The following is an 18916-nucleotide window of genomic DNA, read 5'->3' as shown; positions in this document are numbered from 1 at the left end:
GTGAAGACAACCTACGCTAGGGCAGTAAGACCATGAAATGTATATCATGAATTTCATGATGCACATTCAAGATTTTCTTGTTATAACTTGTCGGTTATGCTCGTCATACCCTCATGTTCTGAAATACTAATTTTGGTACAGATACCATTAACGAAACGGCCAGGAGAGCTAAAAGGCGTGAGTGGCTACATAGATAGATAGATAGATAGATAGATAGATAGAGACAGACAGACAGACAGACAGACAGACAGACAGACAGACAGATAGATAGATAGATACGGTCAAACTCTCCGAACTTGTCTAAGAAATGCTTCGCATTTAAGGCACTGTCACCTTTCTCCCCAATAGACCATGTGGCCCAATGACGTGCTCAAGGATATTACGAGCGACGTGCGGGTCTTGAGAGCTGGTGGGATCATCCAGGAGACAAATGTCGCTCCTTGAGTACACAGCTCGGGCTAGTGCTACTCGTTGCTTTTGGCCTCCACTCAGCATTTCACCCTGCGATAAAACAAGCTTTGTCATCAGCGTCACGATAAAAGTGACATCATAGAACAAGTCGCAATCACTTGAAGGTCCGTCTCGTGCAGGCTATTCTCCAGGCTGGCTCGTTTTGTTAATGCAGTTTGCGACCAGAGAAAATGGTAGCAATAACTTAAAGAGTTTAATTTTCGGTGACCTCCAACCTACAGCGTACGAACGCTCTTGTGTCTTTTGTACTCCCAGCTGCACTAACAGAGACTAGAAAGCAACACGAAAATTTGCGTACGCGGATTGCTGGGGACACCCTGCAGTAAAACAGTTTAATATTTTCCGAGTATAAGTGCCCCGGCGAAGTTTTCACAGACTTCGAATACGTGAATACCACTCTCCAAACACCAAAGTGCAGACTCGTTTTTGGGGCTATAAATAAAGTTCAGTCTACCGCATTTGGTCCCTAATTATTAGAGCCTTCTCTGTGGCGAGTGCTGGCCCGAAGCTCACGTGATCAGATTCCGGCTTGAGCCACGTGTATTTAAACACCAAGTTATCTAAGTTTCGGAAGCCTTTCACTGCGGTGTCTCTTAAAAACATATTGGAGTTTTCGGGCTGTAAAACACCGAGAATAATTGTTCTGAGGTGCCACTCGCATTTTGACGTAGTCGCAATTCTTCACGCCCGTGCTATGTATTTCATGTAGGTACAGCAGGTGTATTTCATGTGTGCGTATACTTAAATAGAGGCGCACATAAATAACCCTTCGTGCTCGAAATCTCGGAAGGCCTCTACTATGGTAGCGCTCGTAATTATATTCTAGTTTTTGAATTTTAACCTCTCAACAATAATTATTTATTTTGTGGTCTGACAATCCAAGCGTCACGCATAACTTAATGATTACATCAAAAACGAAGCAAGGTTGTTTGCCTAAGCAAACTTTTAAACCGTACTCTCTTTCTGCACATTCAAAGGTGAACATTCAAAGGCCGCATTCAATGGGGCACTTGTAGCATTCATGAAAACTATAACACCTTAATACCTATAAGTAGTTGCTAAAAATTTTGCTTATCACTTTCGGCTTACATCAACGTGCACTTTGTGAGATGGGTTAAAATTTACTATATTTGTTGACTGAGCTAGCACTTATTAATTATTGCGGCCGCTACTAAGGCTAGGCTGAATAGGAGCTTAAGCAGTATGACACCAAATTTAGGAAGTCATGTGAGTAGCATTCGGTATGTTTTTTCTAGGTAGTACATACGCAGAAAAAGCAAAATGTCAAACATTTCGAGACCACGTTGAGTATTCCGAGTGTTTTTCAACTAATTTCAGAAGTATATTAGGCTGCATTTTAGTAACACACCCAGTAGCTACTGCAAGTAACGCACGCTAGTCATTGCGTAAATAATACACTGTATTGACACTGTGGTGGCTTACCTTCTCCCCTGCTTCGGTCAAGTCGCCAGCCGCAAATCCTTTGATGTCACGAATCATTTCACAAGCTTCCAGCACTTTCCAGTAGTACGACTCTTCAACGCTGCGACCAAATATTATGTTGTCTCTTATGGTCATGTTGAAGACGTGTGGCCTTTGACATAGAACACCAATCGTGCCCTGCGCATATGTCGCGGGTGGACATTCATATCACTTAAAACTAAAAAAATAGCTTTTTCTACAAATACAATTGGGCTATTTTTCACGAATGTTACTCTAAGGCATATGTCACGTGATGGATATTCATAGCACTTAAAACTAAAAAAATAGCTTTTTCTACAAATACAATTGGACTGTTTTCCACGAATATTACTCTAAGGCTTCTAGCTAATAATACTGTTATAACATATTCTTGTCCACTAAATACCTGTCACACGAACATTCTTAAAAACAGGGCCTACGAAAACCGACGCAGGAACAAACCCAAGACTAAACATATCTGTGCAGCGTATCTGTGTCTACTATATTCACAATCAGTTTCAACAGGAATGCTGCCTCCAGATGGGAAGCACGGAAAGGTCGTTCCAGTCCACAAATCAGGTAACAAACAATCACCATTAAATTATCGTCCCATTTCATTACCAGCGTATCCTGCAAACTCCTCGAGCATATCATCTACGCACATATCATGGACTTTCTTGATTCCAATAATTTTTTTCATCCTGCGCAGCATGGCTTTAGGAAAGGGTATTTGTGTGAAACGCCGCTAGCTATGTTTGTTCACGACCTGCATGTTAACCTCGACTCTATTCTTCAGACTGACGCCATCTTCATCGATTTCGCAAAGGCATTTGACAAAGTTCCTCATGAGCGCCTACTACTAAAGCTTGCCGCGTTGAATTTAAATGATTACGTATTAGCATGGATTAAAGAATTCTTAACTAATCGTTCGCAATCAGTTTACGTCAACAATCAAATGTCTAACACTACCCGGTAACCTCAGGTGTCCCTCAAGGGTCTGTCCTAGGCCCGCTTCTGTTTTTGATTTACATTAATGACCTACCATTACATGTATCTTCTAACATACGCATGTTTGCAGACAACTGCGTTATTTATCGTAAAATAAACAACGTTTCGGATAACACGTCTATTCAAACTGACTTACTAAGCTTACAGGAATGGTGTAACCTTTGGCTAATGGAACTCAACCCTAACAAATGTAAAACTGTTTCGTTTCACCGCCGTCGAAATCCGATAGTATTCCCGTACCAAATTGCTGACACAAACCTCGAATTAGTTCCTTCCTATAAATATATCGGAGTAACCCTTTGTAGCAATTTAACCTGGGCAACGCACATTACGAACATCATTGCATCTGCTAACAAAACACTCGGGTTCTTAAAACGCCATTTGCGTCACGCTCCTAATAATGTCAAATTACTAGCTTATCAATCACTTGTAAGGACGAAGATAGAATACGCATCAGCCATTTGGAGCCCGCATCAAGCATATCACATCAATCCACTCGAGTCACTTCAAAATCGAGCCACACGATTTATTCATTCTACGTACTCTTACGACGTCAGCATATAATCACTGAAAACAGAATCTGGCCTATCATTGCTTGCATCTCATCACCGCATTTCTAGTCTTTCCCCTTTTCACAAGTTTTTTTACAGCTCGCTCGGCAGGCCACCATACATTCTTCCTCCGGCACGCATCTCCCATTGCACTGGTCACCCGCAACAAGTTGAGTGGCCGCGTACGTGCACCGTCACTTTTTCGTCCTCATTCTTTTTTCGTGCAGCTACGGACTGGAACGGCCTTTCTAACAGTCACCGCCATAACCTGTCCTACCACCTTTTTGAACACCGTAACAAATTACCTTGCATTGTAAAAAAAAATGGCTTTCACGTTTTCATATATGTACCTACCCCTTATGTAATACCCCTTCAATGGGGTCTTTAAGGTAATAAAATGAAATGAAATGCCAACTAACTGCAAGAAAGCAGAAGAGCGGTAAAAAAAGAAAGGTGTGTAAAGTTATGACTGCATGTGCGTGATAATATGGAGGACCACCAATAAAACTTGTACGCGTGATATATATATATATATATATATATATACAAAGAGGCGGAGAGAACTTAGCGGTTGTCCTAATTTTATTTCCAATGGTTTGGACAAATGGACCGGCCCACCGGTCGAAACCTCTGGAAAATAAAACTCAACCGCTCAGTTCTGTTATGCTTGGCCCATTGAAAAAGCTTCTTCACTTATATATATATATATATATATATATATATATATATATATATATATATATATATGTCTGGCTAAACAAATTTTGACGTACTTAAGCTCCATAACCGTACAGACATCTTAGAAAGAACACCAACATCTTCAGAACTCACTTTGAGAGCTGCAGCACCTGCCATGCGCCTCATGTCTCCCGTTACTGCGGATAAGAGCGAAGACTTTCCACTGCCCACAGAACCAACAATACCCACTATGGAGCCGCTGCTCACGTTGACACTGACATTTTGTATGACCGGGACAGCCCCACCGCCGTCTTTCTTTGCCCAGGTAAAGGAGCCGTTGTGCAAATTGACTTGGCCTGCTGCAAAATAATATTGAAACATTTTCAATGGAAAGAACAGCCTTGTTCACAGCATGCGCAGAAGCCATTGTATACAAACTGACAAAGCCAATAAACTTTTTGTGTTGTGTACAACTAAGCCCATAAAAGTTAATCATTTGAGGAGACAAACCATTTCATCAGCCACATGAGAAAAGGCCAGGAAACGAAATTTGACTGCATCTCGCTTAGAAATCTTGCTTCTCAAACGTTTTTCATCACTCCAAACTACACAATAGTATGAGTCAGTGATCAGCGGTGCGGTTATTGTCAAATTACACGCTGAAAGGGGCTATGTGTTTCAAAGAGGTGTATTCTTTATTTTCGACAGTGATCGGAAGTAAGTCCCACAGGCCTGTAAAGGCTATGTGTTGAGAGCGTATTGGCTGGTGGGATAGAGAGAGTGAAAGTGAATAACGATGAAAGAAAGGCAGGGATTTTAACTATGGCTGGCCTCAGTAGGTTACCATGCACCGGCCAAGGGGGGTAAGGGAATGATACAGGGAAAGATGGAGAAATGATACAGACATGGAAATATAGTAGTGGCAAACAAATGACCATTCCAGACTAAGGCCCACGTCTTTTAAAAAAGCGTAAGATATGCTTCTTAGACAAACATCAAGAATAACAAATTTAACACAACTGAAAGAAAAGAAAAGTACTTATCCTAAATCAGTAAGATAAGTTTCTTTTACAAAACAAAGCTTGACTGGCAGGTTTATTATATATGGTCAACTGATGGATCTAGAATACAACAAGAATTCAATAAAACCGTGGAAAGTAACTTAGCTTTATATTACTGCATCTTAGTGGGAATGTAGAAACGTAAACATTAGGAGTGCCAATAAGTCAGCTCCGACTCGGTAAATTATGAGAGCACTTACTGACAGCTTGTGTACATTGTAGGGTTTTAGTGGCGTCTGCATTCCATTCTTCGTCGGCGAAAAATAACAATAGTCTTCGACAGCTGCGAAAAACCTTAACAAAAGAAAAAAATGCAACTGAGGAGTTTTCGGTGAATCCACTCAACGAGTGTATACTAATCTGTTACTCTTTTCTATTTCATTGTTTTAGTGTTGATTTACGGAAGGGCTGTTTTACATTTTCCACTTCTACTGTCAGGCTTTTCTTACATGACCTGTTCTTCTGATGATTTTTCTAATTGCATGAAATAGTTTTTAAGTTTATTAAGCTGACCAATATAATAAAGGTCAACTCACCTGGTGTGGCAATTTTGAGCTGACAAGTGCAACGCGTAGAAGTAGGGCATTCAAGATCACGTCTGCCGAAATTCGCAAGGCTACGCTCCGCGGAAATAGGTCAAATTTCAAAATTAATGCTGCTAGGCCCCTCTTTCTTTTGCGGGCGCGCGCCCAGAGAATAAGGGCATCACGTGCACGTATGAATGTCCTACGCACACGGCAGCGCAGTGACGTTGGTTCTCTACGCAGACAACTGTGCTCTGACGTTGCGAACAGTGGCACGTGAGAGAGAGAGGTTAACTTCAATAATTTCTGGAAGATGAAATAGCACGAAATATTTAACACGACATGTGTGGTTTATGTAATTTGTAGCTTGAAGAAAATATTAAAACTCTAGAAGAAATTGGCAGCCTATTCACGGAGTGAATGATTGAGATTGGGGCGAAGCATTCGTCCGTCCATTCGTTCTTGCTTCCGTCCATCCATGCGTCCGTCTTTGTGACCGTACATGCGTCCATCCTCCCGTCCGTGCGTGCGCATGTTCGTGCATCCACCCCTGCATCCGTTCATGCGTCCATCCATGCATCAGTCTGTGCGTCCATTCGTCCATCTATTCAACACTCCAAGTACCACCATCTAGGATCTTTTCATCATAAATTCCGCATTAGGAGCACCGCCATCCAGCAGACATTCCAAGGACTAAACGCGAGGTCGCACACGCACACTTTCTTATGGCTTGCGCTTCGGGTCTACTTTCCTATACTTTAACCACCTCGAGTTCATTGTATATACTACTTCATTGTATTCATGGCACTGCGGATCAACGCTCGCTAAACTTTTCTAAAATTAAGGAGGTTACACCCAGCGAGTCAAAAGTAGCAACCCTTTCCTGTCAGATAGTGCTCAATGTACATGCCAATGGTGGCTAATAGGGACCGCAGCGTGCACGTTTACTAAAAGGCGAATGCTCCTGTCTCTCATTCCCCATTAGCAGCTATTGGTATGTACACTGAACACTATCTTAATTGTTCAACAACGCACAGAAGAAATCTCTCACTGGCACCACCTTGAAAGTCAAATTGTTATACTTGTAACACACTACTACAACGGCTACGAGGGACGAACGGGTGTCGCTATAAGGAGCTTCACCCGGTTTGCAAGTGCTAAGGACGTCCCTGATCGTTCTATGTCAGGGGCGTCCATCAGTAGGAGTTATGGTGCCCGTTGCGTCTTGGACGCCTTAGAAGGCGCTTGTCTTCGGCGTTGTTGTCCCTACGGGGACTAGTGCCGAGACCGTCGTTGATGCGACGGCCTCAATAGTCGGCCTCTCAGAGGTATACTGCGTGCAGCATCAGGGAGCTCAAAACTTCCAAGTCACCGTGAAGAGCATGGCCTCCATGTCTCTAATCTTCAACGCTGGCTGCCTGGTGATTGGCGGCGAGCGTGTTCAAGTCGTTCCCGTTGGCCCACAAGTGACCAACGTCGCCTGCCTGTTTCTGCCATCGTTCGTCTAAAACCAACTTCTCGTCCAAGCGTTATCCCCATATGGCAAGGTGCTCACTGGCACTAGTGGTTTGATGAGTGGGCGACGCGGCGTACTCACTAGAACGTGGTATTTTCGAATGCAGATGAACGCCGCTAATCCTGTGCCGAACTACCTGCGCATCTCTGGTCACCGTGCTACGTTCGACTACTATGGTCTCGAGCGTGTATGTCGAAGATGTGGCTCAGGGGACCATCTATGAGCCCAGTGCACAACACCGTATTGTGGTCGCTGCGGTGTGCATGGTCACGTTAGTGAAGGATGTGACCACCCGTGTCGACGCTGCGGGGACGGCCACCCAACTGTGGTTTGCCCTGTCCGCCGCTCTTACTCAGACGCTGCCGCTTGTGCCTTTCCACCACTGACACCGGCAACGGAACCAACTACCGGCTCGGGGGACGCAGAGGAGGTCACCAACGCTGTGCTGGCCCCGCCCCTACAAGTTCCTTCAAACGAAGCGCACAACGAAAGCGTGATTGTCGATGCGACGCTTGGCGCGTCGGCCTCCCCGCTGGTGCAGGAACCGTGCGCTTCGAAAGACGCAACGCACTGCCCTGCAAACGGCGTTGGCATCTCTTCTCTGACGCCACTTTATGTTCAGTGCGCAAATGACCCTAGTTCTCAGGCTGCTGCTGTTGAAGTGGACCCTGTGAGCCATGTTATTTCGAAAAACAGTGGCGAAAATACCAAAGACTCTTCTCTTGCGACTGCTCCGACCATTTCGACATCGTGTGGTACGCGTAAAAAATCGCCCGCACCAAGGGTGCCTACACCGGCCTGCCGAGACATGGACAGTTTTGCCAGCATCAAGGATGTGGATCCAAGCTTGCCGGCAGCTCAGTCCCTACCTTCACAGGACATGTATTCGGTAGACGGCTTCTGCCTGGGACTGGATAGTAGCATCGGACTGCCTAGCCTTGCCGATTTTGACGTCGACCTGGGAGCTCCCCGTGAAACAAAGCGAGGGCGCACTTCCAGCTCTTGCTCCGATGAACGCATTGATGGCCCTGGTGAATCCCAACGGTCCAAAAAACCTCGACCCTCTTCTGGATGGTCGAACAGTGTGTTGTAATTCGGTCGAGGAAGTTTCCCCTAAACACTTTCCAGGACACCGTCTAGAGCTATGCGTCCAGGTTAGTCTTTACTTTTGATTATGTCTAATACACTGCATATTATTTCATTGACCGTTCATAGTTTTTGCAGTCTGGCAAAGCTGGATGAAGTGATTAGTGTCGCCTATGCTGCAAATTGTGACGTTTTGTGCCTCCAGGAAACAAATTTCTTCTCGCTATTCGACGTGCTTGCTTTTAAACAAAAGTTCAACCTAGATTGTTATTTCTCTTTCGCTACATCTCGTTTTACGGGAGTAGGTATTATCATTTTTAATCAAGCTCTATTGCGAGATCATCATTAATTTTAGGATGGCGTGGGCAGGGTTTTTACGATGGTGGGCCGTGGGCGGTCACTGTAGCTATTTTGCTTTCAGATTAAGGAAACTGTGTGTGTGTATGGGCCAGGGCAAGCTGGACAGTCTAATGACTTTTTTAGAGACCTGGACGTGTTTTTTCTCGACGGTCGTGATGTCAATCTGATTGGCGACTTCAACTGCGTTTTAACTACGCGAACTGATGTACAAGGTCCTGGCTGCGGCTGGTCTGCTTGGAATTCATGCGAGCTGTGACGCCTAGTCCACCACTTTTCATTACTGGACGCGCACAATGTAGTGCACGGAAATACGTTTGTTTGGACATGGCGACGCGGACGACCCTCCAGCGGGTTCGACCGGGCTTACATCCAATGAGCGTGAGAGGCGTTTGTCTCTGATTTATGCGTTCTGTCCTTCCCACCTTCTCCTGTGTACGCATCTGATCATCCGCCTATTCTTTTGAAGTACGAAGTTCCATTTTCTTTTTCGGAAAAGCCATGGCGTCTTGATGTTCGCGTCCTGCAGGACGCGTGCTCAAGATCAGATTTGTCACGCGCAATACGTGTGTCACTCACGGCGTCTGGTCCTGAAGATTGGGATGCGCTTAAAACACAGTTGCGCCTGCGCTGCGCAGTGGAGGGGCGTTCGCTTCGTCGACGCGTTTCTGAAGAGCTTGCTGATACTGCGATGAAGTTACGCATTGCTTTACGTGCCGAGATGCTTTCTCCTCTGATGCGAGCATGGCAGCGTGAACGCTTTCAGCGCTGGACTGCTGCTTCGCCCCTGGCAACAGCAGCATGGCGCCGTAGACACAACCCATGTGCACATCCCGAGGTGCTGCGCTACGCGAGACATTTGTTGTTTTGGCAATCACAGCCATCTGTCTCTATGACAGCACAAATACCGCCTGCGCAGCGGCTTCCTATGCGTGATCGATCTGTTTTCTTGGCGCATTATAAAGCAATGTCGTGTTCGGTCATGGGGACTAACTGTGATTAAACACCGCCAATGCTTCGAAGTTTGCGCCATATTCCTCAAGAAGCGGCGGATTGTCTGCACATCCCTTCGTCGGCTGAAAAGGTAAAAGTGGCACTGAAATCTATGAAACGTGGAACGGCCCCTGGGCCAGACGGTTTTCTTGTTGAGTTTTACTTGACATTTTGGGATGAGATTGGTGCTACCTTTACAGCAGTTATCCGGCAATGCTACGAGGACGGTGTCTTTCCATCAAGTTTTCGAGATGGACGCATTGCGCTTATTCCAAAGGGTGATGCTTTCTCTTTTAATTCTGAAGAATGGAGGCCTATCACGCTCCTCAACGTTGACTATAAGATATTCGCGGCAGTAGCCGTTCAACGTTTGAGGGGTCTGTTGAACTCCCTGGTAGGTCATCACCAGACTGCATCAGTGCTTGAACGAGAAATACACAGCTTGTCATTTACCACACGGGATATCATAGCCTATACTCTGTCGCGATCTGCGCGTGGTATCGTTGTGTCTGTGGACCAGGAAAAAGCGCTTGACCGACAAACGCACGCGTATATCCTTAATGTGCTCACAGCCTTCGGCTTTTCTCATTCGTTTGTGGAAATGATTAAAAACACATATATCTGCCTGAAAAGCACACTAGTTCTGGATGGCTGGGAAAGTGCCGCCTTTTCTATAACACGTGGGGTCCGTAAAGGACGCCCATTGTCTCCTGTGCTATTTTTCCTCAGCCTTGAGCCATACTTGCGTGCTGTTGACGCGGATTCACGTGTCCTGGGTCTTGCGCTTCCTGGGAGCGGTGTCGTGAAAGTCACAGCTTTCGCTGATGATATAACCATGTACCTTTCAGATGAAGATAGCCTTTCACGCAGCCTGCGTGTATTTTCTTAGTATGGCGACATTTCAGCTGCAGCGTTGAACCACTTCATATCCCGCCATTTCTTCATTGGCTCACCAAGCTCCAGGCTTAGCGCCGGTTTTCCTATTCAGCCGGCCGCGTCCCTTCGCATTTAGATATTTTATACAACCACTACGGCATTTGCGAATCCATTTGGTTAAACGCTCTTGAAGAAGTGAGACTGAAAATTCAGGATGCACGGGATTTTGACTTTCCGCTTCTTGAGCGGAAGTACCTTGCGCAGACTGTGTTATCCGCTCCCATTTGGTACCTTTCTCACGTCGTGCAACCATCTTTACGTATCGTGCGATCACTGCAGTCTGCTTTGTGTTCCTTTTTTTGGTCAGGTGGCACTGAGTTGGTCTCTCGCGCGGCACTGGGACAGCAGCGTTCTCAGGGAGGTTTTGCTTTCCCTTCACGCTGTCGGCTGCTGGCACTGCGCTTCCTTTTGCGCCTAGTGCAGGGGGAGGAATCTCCCGCACAAACGCTTGCATATTACTTTGTGGGTACTCACCTTCGGCATTTGATGCCTAATGTGCAACTTAACAGGGGGCCGCTGTTAATAACACTTCCTGCGTTTTATGCAACAACTGTTGCATTTTTTCGCTATGTCAAGTTGAGCTGTCCTGGCATAGATGTTTTGAACAACCACATAGTTGAGAGAACTGCTGCTTTGTTGCTTCCGTTGGTCCCGCCAGCCCGCCGTGCTTGCTCTAGACGGGTGTCTTGGAGCACGTTAACGGCTTCTTTTCTGCCTGGACACCTCCGGGACTTCATGTGGCGCCTAGGTTGGGGTGTGCTTCCCCCTCTCGACCGCCTCGAAAGGTGGAGAATGGTCCAGTCAGCAAAATGTCCGAACTGCTCCCTTCGGGAAACAAATCAGCATTTTCTGAGGCAATGAGTCGTTGCTCACGTTTTTTGAAGAGCCGTACAAGCCGCATTTCACTGCCTCAGAGTAAATCGCTTCGTTTCTTCTGGGCGTTGTTCGCGAGGCCGATTCGCTTGTCTTCTCATTGTTGCCGGCTCTTTCTGCCGCTGGCGCAACCACTGCGAGGCGCTTGCAGAGGGCCGCCGCCGCCGCCGCCGCCGCGCGCTCTACCCGATTCTAGAACGATTGTACTCGGAGCTGCTGTCTGTTTTGTCGGAGGAGCTCCTCTTCCTCGGCGAAGAGGAATTTCTTTCGCACTGGTCTTGTCCTTTTGTGTCGGTCTGTGACGGACGAGTGAAACTTGTCTTTCAGCCGGCCTGGCATTGCTAGGCTGATGTGTCGATGCGCCGGCAGAAATGGCATGCCAACATGTAAATATGTAAAATGTACATATTCATGTTTTATGTGTGTCTCTTGTTTACCTGAAAGTATTTTTGTGTTTGTGTTTGTGTGAACCATCGAATGTACATGTTCTTTTAACGTCATCTCATATCCATGTTCATGTAAATGACGTCTGTTTTGTCATCATCGTTAGAGTATGTCTAAGAAGAAAATGTTCTGTTTAGTGTTATCGACGTGTGTGGCAATAAATTTTTGCAAACAAAAGACGCGCACATACCCTTGAACGGGTGCCGCTTTAAGAAGCTTCGCCTCTAATAATGAAACGCAATAAGGGTATGTGCGCGTTTTTTTCAGGGGCGAAGCTCCTTATAGCGACACCCGTTCATCCCTCGTAGCCGTTGTAGTATGTAAAGTGTATAAAATTCTGACCTCCAAGGTGGTGCCGGTGAGATATTTCTTCTGTGCGTTGTTGAACACTAAGAAATAGTGCTCAATCTACATGCCAATGGCTGCTAATGGGGAATGAGAGACGGGAGCATTCGGCTTTTAGTTAACACGCACGCTGCGATCCCCATTAGCAGCCATTGGCATGTACATTGAGCACTATCTGACAAGAAAGGGTTGCTACGTTATACTCGCTGGGTGTAACCTCCTTAGTTTTAGAAAGGTTTAGCGAGCGTTGAGCCGCAGTGCCATGAATACATTGAACTAGTATATACCATGAATGAACTCGAGGTGGTTAAATGTGCGAATTAGATACGAAGCGCAAGCCTTAAGAAAGTAAAAGCCGAATTCTCCTGCCGCTCATTTCCCATTAGCAGCCATTGGCATGTACATTGAGCACAATCTGACAGGAAATTTTGCTACGTTATACTCGCTGGGCGTAACCTCCTTGGATTTAGAAATGTTTAGCGAGCGATGGGCCGCAGTGCCAAGAATACAGTGAACTAGTGTATACCATGAACTCGAGGTGGTTAAAGGTGGGAAGTAGACCCGAAGCGCAAGCCGTAAGAAAGTGTGCGTTTGCCACCTCGCGTTTAGTCGTTGGAATGTCCACTGGATGGTGGTGCTTCTATATGGGGAATATATGATGAAAAGATGCTAGATGGTGGTACTTGGAGTGTTGAATAGATGGACGAACGGACGCACAGACGGATGCATGGATGGACACGTGAACGCACGCAAGGGCGGATGCATGGACGAACGCAGGGACGGACGCACAAACAGACGCAAGCACGGACGGGCGGATGGACGCATAGACGGTCACACAGACGGACACAGGGACGGTCACACAGATGGACGCATGGACGGACGGAATCAAGAACGGATGGACGGTCGAATGCTTCGCCCCACTCGCCATCATTCACTCCGTGGATATGCTGCATTTTTTTTACCGTGAATACAAACGATATTGTGGGATATGTGCTGGCGTTTCATTTAGTTCGCGTGCCTGCGGTAAGCATATCGAGCAGACGACAGCCATGGAAGCGTAAGTAAAGCTCCTAGGCGTTCGCGCACTCAATGTGCTCATCGATTCTATGACGTCTAAACCAGCGTTTCCAAACCATCCTGCAGAAACAGGCAGTAGACCATAATGTAACACTGGTCATAAAAATGACCCTGTATCAGAAAGTTAATCTGCAAATGGCTTGCGTGTGGAAAGAGTGAACAAAACATTTATTTGACAATGTGTGCAAGAAAATCGGGAATATGGTATTCTGGTGGCGCTGCGTTAAAGTGCCTCGAGCGGTGCAGCGAAGGCGAACGAGTGCATCAAGTCACGTCACACATGAGACGTGAGTGTCATTTGTCAGTTTTCTTGGAGGTAATAGGTGGAGAACGCAAGGCGACGGGTGGGTGCCACGACAGTTTCGTCTTAGGAAAGCGTTGGAAACTCTCGCCTTTTCGTGCAAGCGTTGCATGTTCAGTGAGGTGTGATGAGCGCTACGATACTTAAGATTGCTTATGTATGCCTTTTCTAGAATGAAAATTGCACATGCAGAATATATACGTGTTGTTATGATGCCGCAGACATGGGCAATAATTGATTTTAATTGACAATTGCACAAGTATGAACGCTAAACTTTGAGCAACTTTGGCGGGCGCTGCGGATGGGGTCGGCCGTTTCAAGTACCTGGTGCCGTTAAGAGTGGACAGACAGACAGACAGACAGACAGACAGACAGACAGACAGACAGACAGACAGACAGACAGACAGACAGACCAAATTTTTTGCGTCGAAGGTCTCCAAGGAAGAAATGGCAGCATATCCACGGAGTGAATGATGGAGAGTGGGATGGGGTGAATCATCCGTCCGTCCATTCGTTCTTGCTTCCGTCCGTCCATGCGTTCGTCTGTGTGACCAGACGTGCGTTCATTCGCCAATCCGTGCGTGCGTCTGTTCGTGCGTCCGCCCCTGCGTTCGTCCATGCGTCCATTCTTCGGTGCAGCCATCCGTGAGTCAATCCATGCATCTGTCTGTGTGTCCATTCGTCCATATATTCAACACTCCAAGTACCACCATCTCGCATCATTTCATCATATATTCCGCATTTTCACCGCTATCCAGTGGACATTCCAAGGACTAAACGAGAGATGGCACACGCGCACTTTCTTACAGCTTGTGCTTCGTGTCTGCTTCCCACCTTTAACCGCCTCGAGTTCAAGGTATATACTCATTCACTGTATTCATGGCACTGCGGCCCGACGCTCGCTAAGCCTTTCTAAAACCAAGAAGGTTATGCCCAGCGAGTCTAACGTAGCAACCCTTTCTTGTCAGATTCTGCTCAATGTACATGCCATTGCCTGCTAAGGGGGAATGAGAGACAGGAAAATTCGGCTTTTAGTTAACGCGCACGCTGCGAAATTTTTATTGTTCAACAGCGCACAGAAAAAATCTCTACCGGCACCACCTTGGAGGTCAAAATGCAAGACTGGTTTCACGCTACGACTACTACGACGAATACGAGGGATGAACGGGTGCCTCAATAAGGAGCATCGCTCCTAAATACATAACGGCGTTCCCGTGCTTGGGGGTTGGGCTTGTTCGGCCTCTTCGTCGGATGCCGGAGAGGGTAGGGAAGAGATTTGGTTTACGAAGGCTACGCGAAGGAGCGGCAAGAGTTTCGAATTCACCTCCTCTCATCCTCGTATCGCACCGCTTCAAAAAAAAAAAATTGCCCGCAGCTTCCCTCGGGGGAACACTGAGGAGGATGCGGAGCATATATTTGGTTAACGGGGTGTTAAAGTGCGACTTACTTGGGTCGATGGCTAAATTGGTTAACGTGGTTGTAGGAGGGGGTGTTAAATGAGTGAACACGTACACACGTATGCGAAAGGGCGGCGCTGGTCGAAGGGACGTCGATCGTTGTGTTTGTGGATTCGTTGGAATTCATTTCACCGCGACCTTGGACGTCGACGCGCCGTACAAACCAACCGACGAGCGGCAACTGAGCGAGCGAGCGCCGACCTTGAGTATATATACAGCGCGACGGCGCATGCACTGTCAGCTGTCGAATGTTCGAGAAGGGGGAGAAGCGCAACGGCGCATGCGCGCGCGTCAGCTGCCGATGTTCTCGAAGCGCGACGGCGCATGCGCGCGCGTCAGCTGCCGATGTTCTCGAAGCGTGACGGCGCATGCGCGCTACATTATACAGCTAGCGAATGTTCGTGAAGAGGAGAAGCGCACGCGGTGTGTAGAGGAGGAAGGGTGCACAGATGGTGGAGGAGTGAAGCGCGCGCGGTGTGTAGAGGAGGAAGGGATGCACAGATGGTGGAAGAAGGAGGAGGAAGCTTGCGGACGGCGCCGCACTACAAGCCTCGAGTATTAGATGCTCCGCATCTAAAAAAAGAACAGTTTTCTCAGCTCGTAAGGAACCGATTGAAGCAAAAAATCGTGGCAAAATGCTCCTCATTGAATACCAAACTTCCATGATCTAAATAAAATTTATCGTGGGGTCTGGTGAGTGGCCCTTTAATAACCTCTATAGATTAATAACACTACTTTTCTTCAATATCATTTCGCTGAAGCCTGCTTGTTGACTCTGTTAACGGCCCCGCCACGGTTGTCTAGTGGCTAAGGTACTCGGCTGCTGACTCGCAAGTCACGGGATCTAATCCCGGCTGCGGCGGCTGGATTTTCAATGGAAGCGAAAGCGCTGAAGGACCGTGTGCTGAGATTTGGGTGCACGCTAAAGAACCCCCTGGTGGTTGAAATGTCCAGAGCCCTCCATTGGGTGTCCCAATCATCTTTATAGAGACCAACGTTTATAGCGTCTCAAATGTTTGACAATCTCGCATCCCATTTTTATTATTGTTTGTATACCATTATTCTAAGAAACCCTTACGACATTCAAGGTCATTTGTGTCACGCATTCGGGTTAGTAACTGATTATACCAAATGAATATACTCACTTCTTTCAGCATTGTGCTCAGTTTACGGGTTCTGTCGAACTACCCAGGCTAAATACTTTACCCTATTTGGTCCACTACTCGATTGTTTATTAATGCGGTGAAGAGTATTTTTTTAGGAGAAGGAAGAAGACGACGAACCTGTTGCTGCTTGGCTAAGTAGCTTTGTCTGCATTTACCGGTTATTTTTGTTTATATTACGGCTCAGCACTGCTCAAGACGTCGGACGACTCGAAAAGGTACCTGCCGTATCGGCGACCGACGGGTGCTGCGCAGCCCGCCGCGTCTAAATGTGCTAGAAGAAACGAAACAAGCATCGGGGAGAGCGCCGCCATGACCTCCCAAGGTGTGACACCAGGTCAGAAGCACCAGCTGGTTTGCGCAAGCATACCTGACTGCAAGCGAAAACACAGCGTTGAATCAGAGGACGAATCAACTGTCGTCAGGCACCACAACGGGGTGAACCTCACAGATCTAGACATGGACGAGGGTGGTTTCGGCCTTGTGCGACATCGCAAAGACAGGACGGTGGGCATTCCTGTGTTAATTGCTCCAACATCCGAAGGAGCTAACTTGAGGCAAGTGAATCCTATTGACCTATACTCGGAAATTGAAACGATTCTCGGTGGAGCCCCAGTTAAGAGCCGTTTCACAGCACAGGGAGCCCTGCTCTTGGATATAGAGACAGAACACCAAGCTAATATGCTTCTAGTGACCAATACTATCTGCGGCCTTGCCATATCGGCCCGTGTACCACACAGCTACATGAAAAATACGTGCATTATAAAAGGGGTCCCAAGATGGTACTCGGACGAAGAGCTGTTAACTTACCTAAGACCTCAGGGAGTATACCACGCAAGAAGAATCATACGACGAGTTCAAACCTCATCCACCGAATGGGAATCAAGGCGCACTGACTCTGTAGTTCTCACATTCGCTCCCAATCCGGAACGTCTAGAGAAGATCAACCTTGGCTTCACCAGACACGAGTTGGTAGACTACGTGGAGACACCACCACGCTGTTTTAAATGTCAGCGTTTTGGACATGTTGCTAAGCACTGTCGTGGGGAACAAAGGTGTAAGCGCTGTGGGGGGCCTCATGATTTTAAGACGTGTACAAGTAAAGAAAAAACTTGTGTGTGCAAACTGTGGCGGCGACCACCCAGCTAGCTACGGCCGATGTCCAGCACGAACAGCTGCGCAGCGAAGAAATAAGACGTTTGTCCTCGGCCCGAAGACTGTGAACGAATCATCACTCACAAAGAAGACGTCCGGTGTGCCACAGCATGGCGGTTAGGATAACGAGTACGCAGGAAATTTTCCGCGCCTAAATCCGACAAGAGCTGGTACTGAGTCAACGCAAGTGCTCAACGCTGGTGAGAAATGTATCACGAAAGAGTCCGCCAAGCGCACCTACGCTGATGCACTGAGCCCACCTCAAGTACCATCTGGAAGCCAACATCAAGAAAACCTCGAGCACGTTATTCGCGCTCTGTTCACTTCACTACGTTCACACGTCGCTAAGATGCTTGCGAGTTCAATGAAGGATATGTTGGAAGCAGTCCTGGCTCTAGAGTCAGTGTTACTTTGCTCTGCTTCCACAAACACACAGTAGAATAATGGCAATGTCTCGCCCACCTGGTCTATTTCGTCCTTCAAAAGTGCCCTTAATAATGCAAAGGAACTGCGCCGGTCTTCTAAAACGCCTGTGCGAACTCAACCTTTTCCTGCGCGACATTCTAATACCGATTCTAGCCCTTCTCCGAAGCCGGTCTACCGAATGCTAGGACGCTCCCAGGGTACACCCGACACGGCAACCCGAGCATAACGTCGTTTGCAAATGGAAGCGCAATGATATACATAAGGCGGGAAATCCCTCACGTCGCCTTACCAGTGCAAGACCTCTGTTCCAACTCACTAGAAGTCGCTGCTGTGCAAGTATGCCTGGGAAACCAAAAACTGAGTGTGGTATCGGTGTACATAAGCCCACGAAAAAAGGTCTCCATGGAGACTTTCCTAAAGGACCTTTGCACTCGATGTCCGCTTCTCGAATAATCTGTGGTGATTTTAACGCGCACTATCTACTCTGGGGAGATAAGAGTGTAGATTTTCGAGGCAAGGAACTTCTAGCAGCTGCGGATGCGGCCGATTTATGTGTGGCGAACGATGGTAAACCTACATTTTTCAGGCCACCAGATTCTTGGAGTGCAATAGACCTTGTACTTCACTCCACGGACCTTCTGGTATCATCGACCACAGCTCCAGACAAGATGGGCAGCGACCATTTCCCCATCTTCACCAATGTCCTGGGATTTCGAACTGCTGGTCGACAATTCTGCAATGCACGCCGGGACACCTACAGAGAAGTGTTGGACAAATCCACTGGTGAGCTGTTCGCAGATATGTTGCAAAGCAAGCGATCAGCAACCTCATTGCTGAAACTGCCTGATCATTTTCCTGCTCCTGACTCGAAATTGAAGAACCTCTGCGCAGCACGTAGACGGGCGGAGCGGAAATTAATGAGAACAAAAGGAAATACGTTGCGAAAACAGAATATAACAGGATAAACGCTGCGATTCGTCGCCATACAAAAAAATTAAGACGAAATCAATGGGCCGCTTTCTGTGAGAGTTTA

The sequence above is a fragment of the Rhipicephalus microplus genome, chromosome 5 (assembly GCF_043290135.1).
Source record: "Rhipicephalus microplus isolate Deutch F79 chromosome 5, USDA_Rmic, whole genome shotgun sequence".
Classification (NCBI taxonomy): Eukaryota; Metazoa; Arthropoda; class Arachnida; order Ixodida; family Ixodidae; genus Rhipicephalus; species Rhipicephalus microplus.
The sequence above is the reverse complement of the archived record's forward strand: the minus strand, read 5'-3'. Positions refer to the sequence as shown.